Source organism: Chenopodium album, chromosome 2 (genome assembly GCF_948465745.1).
Source record: "Chenopodium album chromosome 2, dcCheAlbu1.1, whole genome shotgun sequence".
Classification (NCBI taxonomy): Eukaryota; Viridiplantae; Streptophyta; class Magnoliopsida; order Caryophyllales; family Amaranthaceae; genus Chenopodium; species Chenopodium album.
Window position 1 is genome coordinate 83,246,304 of NC_137835.1, and position 6,454 is coordinate 83,252,757.

General features: G+C 29.8%; 1 long non-coding RNA gene across 5 annotated transcripts; it reads right to left on the reverse strand.

Annotated features, from left to right (window-relative positions):
* Positions 1–1,735: 1,735 nt before the first annotated feature.
* LOC145604023 (uncharacterized) lies at positions 1,736–5,130 on the reverse strand. Of its 5 annotated transcripts, none has more exons than XR_014104924.1 (3): positions 4,075–5,130; positions 2,538–2,612; positions 1,736–1,969 (listed from the first exon to the last, which is right to left on the reverse strand). It is a non-coding gene; the product is annotated as an uncharacterized LOC145604023 (long non-coding RNA). The 5 variants fall into 5 exon arrangements; XR_014104923.1 differs by having other exon boundaries at positions 2,596–2,729; XR_014104920.1 differs by having other exon boundaries at positions 2,596–2,732.
* Between the last annotated feature and the right edge of the window lie 1,324 nt (positions 5,131–6,454).

Genomic DNA, 6,454 nt, shown 5'->3' on the forward strand with positions numbered 1-6,454 from the left:
AAAGTTCAAGTTTAGATGAAATTGAAGTTGAATCTTCAAAATTATCGAAAAAAATTATCAGGATGATTTGTTAAATGCATCTTTCATGAATTTGTTGGTAAATATGAAAATTTCACAACTTGCATGTCTTGCAAAACAAAATCAGAAAAATTGGAAGGAAAAAAGAAAAAAAAATTAAATAATAGTAAGGAAGGAATTAAGGAAAACTAAAAAGATATATCAATAGAAAAAAAAAAAGTTTTACCTTAAGTTGATGAAATCTAAGGTCCTGTTCTCTTCACCTTAAAAAAATAATATTAAGTAAAAATAATTTGAGTTCAGTAAAAATAATTTCAGTTCAGTAAAAATAATTTCAGTTCAGTAAAATTCAGTTTTCTTAGAGATGAATTATAATAGAAAATCAGTAAAAATAATTTCAGTTCAGCAAAAATAATTTCAGTTCAGTAAAATTAATTTAAGTTCAGCAAAAATAATTTCCGTTAAGTAAAAATAATTTCAGTTCAGCAAAATTAAGGTGAAGAGAACCGGGCCTAAGAGTTAAAGATTAGTAATTTTTATCTCAGTTAGATGGAAATCTAAGGAGTAAGAAACCCAATTAAAGAAGGTAAGAAGTGAAAGATGAAAGAAAAATATCAAAGATCCACGTGGCGGTGAAGGGTGGACAGAGAAAGAAAGAAATGAATTTTAGGGTTTTGGTCACTAAAGTAGGTATATACTAGTTTTTTTCCCGTGTCATGCACGGTTACATAATAATAAGACTTGCAAATCATAAAATTAAAGCCCATTAATTTAAATGGAAAGAGTTATATAACATTTTTTTAAAAAAATTTGAATTCATGTAATGTCTAAGCTACCTCTTAAAACTCTTTTTAATATGGGTAACTAGTTTTAGGCCCGGGCGATGCCCCGGGTTATTTTTTGTATATAAAAAATTCTATTAAATTAAAGTCAAATCTATTGGTGGTTTTATAATTTAAAAAAATCATTTGTTTTTTTAAAAATACTATTGAACGATATCAAAATCCATTATAAAGTATGCAGTAACCTAACTTTTATACTTCATATTAGTTTGTTTTATTTGTTAAAGGAATTTAATTTGTATCTACCGTTATAAATTTCTTCAAAGTAAACACATGTTGTGGTTTTGAAATTAGTATGTATTTTTGTGTTACATATCTCACTACTACAAAAAACGTGTTTTTTGGACGCTTTTTAGGCCTTTTTTCGACGCTAAAAAACGTTGAAAAAATATTTCTCGACGCTGCTAAAAAGCGTTGAAAATACGTGAGTCAAAAATTTTCAAGGACACAAAAAAGCGTCGATAATCTCGACGCTTTTTTGTGTCCTAACTAATATACGAAGTGTCGAAAATTACGTATTTCGCGCATTATCCCAAATATGTGTAGTGTTTTAGCGATGCTTTTACATGTCCACATAATCAAATTTAACGACGCTTTTTGTTGTCTTGCGTTTATTCGTGTCAGCCTATGGTATGGCGGGAAACTCTTGAAATATGAAAATGTGCAAAATATGTAGACATTAAAAAACGTCAAGATTTTTTTTTAAGCTTTTTTTTCCCTTTTATTAAATTATTACCATCATACATACATTATAGTTATTTAAATTTATCATAAATTAAATTAATAACATAAAAATTAAAATAAACAAATATTCTATATAACTAGATTCAAAAAAAAAAAAAAAAAAAAAACAATAATTAATCAACAAAAATAAGTGTACGTAGTTAATTACCAAATTTATAAAAAGAAAACATCAACACAATTAATAAAATTAAAAAAAAAAACGCATATTATATATATAGTAGCTTGACCCTAAAAAAATACATTACTAATATAAGACTAAAAACCAAAATACATAGATGATGGCCTTATAGACGATATAGTCGCTTGTTTTGATGCTCAAGTGTCCCGGCCTATTCTCTTGTTGCACCTATATTGCCTATTCCAATCTTCAAAAAAAAAAATACAAAGTATAAATTAGTACATTACACAATATAAGCTCAAGATTCATAATCGATTTGAGACAATAACACGGACATTATACTTTAATCTAGGCAATTAATTATGTACAATGCACATATATATAAATCTGTAAAGGAGGCCTATATTTAAGCTTTCTTATTGTCCATTAGAAAGCTTAAGAAGGTTAGTCTAATGATGGGAATAATTTTATGCTTAAACTATTATGCATTGCGTACTCTTGTTTGTTGAATGCACAAAAGACATAGGAAACAGGTTTGTCTTACATACGAATTAGTGCTCAACTTCACCCCTGCTATTAAGTTAAAACAAGATTATTGAAAACAAGCAGAATCTAAATCTAAGGTCTAAATCTAAGGTTTGAATCATATCTGAATTCAGTAAGGTTTCTGATGATCAGACAAAAAAAGTTCCCAAAAAAAGAGGGAGAAAAGCAAGCATCGTTTTACAGAAGGAAAAGAGGAGGAAGCAGGGGAGCAGCTGCCAGGCTAATAAAACAACATCAATATATTATCTACCAGGGAGGAAAGAGCATACATAAGAAGCACAAGCAAACATCAAAGCATGCTTTAAGACTCTTGAGTTGGCGGCTTACAGTGGAAGATGAAGGCCCTAAAGAATGTAACATGCTACACTGTGTTAGCATAGTATTTAATACACTGCAGGGTAATGTTAAAAGAGCTGTCGTTTGAGCGGAGAGAGGCTAGCCGGCCTAGCCCTCTTTTTGTACTTCTGTCCAAAAAAAATGTTTCAACAAGTAGACAATAGATTCTGGTCATAATATATGATTCACAACACCTTCCAATCAGATGATTAACTGAATGCAAAAATTTGAGGTTGACTGTTTAAGTAAGCACAAAGAGCACATGCATAACTTCAGCAGTCTGAACAGAAAAAGAAATAGAGGCTTTTCAAACTCTCAGCACCAATAAATTCAGCTTCTACTGCACTGTCCTCAAAAATCTTACTGTTACAAAAAAATCTCCACCCCCATCTTTTCTTAATAATCATTTCTCAATATAAATTGTCAAACATCTATAAAGACAGAAAGGTAGCAATGCAAGCAGTTTCTTTCTTTGAACCTCTGCCTTTGATTTCTATTAGTCAGCTGTACAAGTTAAATATAAAGGGAAACGAAAGTCATTAAATTAGCTTAGAGTGGGAATTTAAGCTTCGTATCAATTAATTTATTATCTAATGTTCTTAGGTGTGTAGACAGGGAAAAACCCCACTTAATTATCATTGATATTCATTTCATAAATAAAGATAAATAGAAAATTAAGAATGAAGAAGGGTTATGTACCCCCTCAGGGAACCAAAAAAAGAAAAACAGAAGAATTTCTTCTACCTATCTTCTCTTTCTGTCCCATTTCAAAGATAACAATTACCAAAAAAAAAAAAAGGATATCCCTGCTAAAACTTAGCATTCTACTATTTTCTCTCCGCTTTGTCTGAAAAGTTGAAATCCATTCTATCTACTTACTATCCCAAAATCGCATGCCCCAGCTCAATGTTGAAGGGTGTACCTCTAACAAAACAGTTAATCGTATATATAATAGCTATGATGAGTCCACATGTCTGTCAATCTCATGGCAAAGCATATAAAATAGAGTAAAATATATTGAGCAAATCAAGCATAGATATGATGATCTGATGGACACAAGCACACAACTGCTCTTTTTATCATGCTGGCCATAGAACAGAGGTACCTCACTTTTTAAACATCAAAACTAAGATAAATAAATTAAATGTCACAAAGTGCCTCTCTGCTAACTATACTAGAAAGATTGCATTGTATGAACATAGACCCTAATTTTTATCAAATGCACTAAATAACCTAGAATTAAGAACATTCTAACTTGTTAATGACAAGATATTGGCAATATTCTCTAGAAGCTTATTTTCATCTTCAAGCTGCATCAAACTAACCCAGACCCAGTGGATCTAGGTCTACAAAGATTCAATTAATAACAAAATGCCCAAATTACCAAAACAAACTTACTTAAACCAAAATTACATTCTCAAATTTTGCATAAAAATACATACAAGAAGTAATTTAGATGTGAGAAATTACCTGAAAGTAAAAGGGCGGATAAGCTTAGCGACATGTGGGTTTGGGTGTAGAAATTCGATTGCAGATTTTTTTTAACATCTGATATTAAAATGAAATCAAAATCATAGCTTCCTTTATCTCTTCTTCCTCAATGATAAATTAAATAAAATACATCAGAAAAAAATGAAGAAGCATTAAAAATCAAAATCTAAAGAGAAATGAGAGAATACCTAAAAAAAATTAGAATTCCAGATTTGTTGAATTCGAAGAGCATCTTTCAGTTTAACATAGATATTTAAGGACAGAAACGAGAGATTAAGGGAAGAAGAAGAAAAATCAGAGATATAGGTGTATGAATGCTGAACCCTAAATTAAAGCAAAACACCCAAAATGTATTTCTCATAGAATACCTCCTATGGTAGAGTTGAGGAATTTTTGCAAAAATCAAAAATCGATCCTCAGATCGTTATATAATTCGTTCAATCAGATCCAGGAACTCATAAATCATCAAATTAAATTGCAAATTACAAACAAAAAATTGCAACAATTACAAAGCACAAACATGGAAGAACAACAAATCAAATCAGATCAGAAAATCAGGAAAAAAAATTGAAATCAAAGAAGATCGAAGAAAGCGTACCCGTTCACCAACGAAAGCGCCCGCGATGACGAAGGTGACATAGACGGAGTTGAACAAAAACCAGCGAAATTGGAGTTTATGGGAAATGGATTGTGAAAAGGGAAATTTGTTTCAGTGGATGAAAATATTGAATAGAATAACAAGAAATTCAATGCTATTTCACAACAATCAAATATAACAAATTAGATCTGAATGGTATTTTAGCACGAAATCCTAGAAATTGATGAGGAGAAGAATGAGATTACCTTAAATTGAAGAAATTAACAATGAGAGGAAGGAAATTATATCATGGCTTCCACTCAATCCACTAAATTTCAAGCGATTTGATCAACATATGAACTGAGATCGTATAAAAATGAAGGAAAAAAAACAATTAGGTTTAATTTGTGTTGAAGTACCGAGATCAAAGAGAGAGAGAGAGAGAGAGAGAGAGTGAGTTATGCGTGTGGGACTGTGGGTATACTCGTGGGTATAAGGCGGTTTCTAATACTTGAGTCACGTGCAAATCATATGAAGTTATCGACGCTTTTTAACGCCAAGACACTGATTCGACACATAAAAGCGTCGAAAAAAAGTGGAAATTTATTTTTCCACTGACACCCCATATACAACGTCGAACCAATAACGTCGAAAAAGCAAGGGATTTGTAGTAGTGTCTATAATACGTAATACATATAACATATATGAATTATGGATGAGTAAACGAAAGAATGAGATTATATTGAAATCAATTTGCTATATATATATATATATAAGTTCAATTAAAAATTAGAATTTATGAACATAAATTTTTTTGTGAGGAAACATTGATGATCAGTTTTAATACTAGGTTAAGTCCCGTGCCATGCACGGTAATTTTTAATACTTAATACTTATCATTAGTTTAACACTATTATTTAATTATAAAAAAATTATACCTAATTGCAAAATAGGATGAAAGTTCTGTAATTATAATTTTTTTAAAAAAATTTATCACACTAAAGAAAACAAAGAGAATAATATATGCACGACTAATAAAAATAACTATGAATTACATTACAAAGTTATAGATAGCAAACTATTATTGCATATTATTGTATAAAAAAATAATATCTTTGTTTGGATGTGTACAAATAGAATATACTTATCAAATAGGAAATGAAATATTATTGCATATATTTGTATTAAAAACTTTTCTAAGAAGCTTTGGCCAAAAAAATAAAAAAAAAACTTTTGGAGGGAAAAATTTTAATCAGGAGATGACATTTGTCATTCCTGGTTTTGCATTTAGTATAAAGTTATAAATAGATAAGAAAATAATATCTTTGTTTGAATGTGTACAAATAGAATATACTTATCAAATAGGAAATGAAATATTATTGCATATGATTGTATTAAAAACTTTTCTAAGAAGCTTTGGCCAAAAAAAAAAAAAAAACTTTTGGAGGGAAAAATTTTAACCAGGAGATGACATGTGTCATTCCTGGTTTCGCCTTTAGTATAAAGTTATAGATGACATGAGTCACATGACCCCACAACATTTATTAAGTCATGACGACACGTGGCAAAAATTATGACACGTGGCAAAAAATATGACATGTGGCATGATTACAATTCTTGTCATGGGTTTTAATATATATATAGATAGATGTTATACATAGCCCTTAGAGCTATATATAAGCATTAAAAACACTCTTGAAAATTGTATAAAAATAGGAATTCATGACAAAAACACGCGTAGATCAGTGTATTTAGTGTGAATTTGTCATGATTTTCTAAATT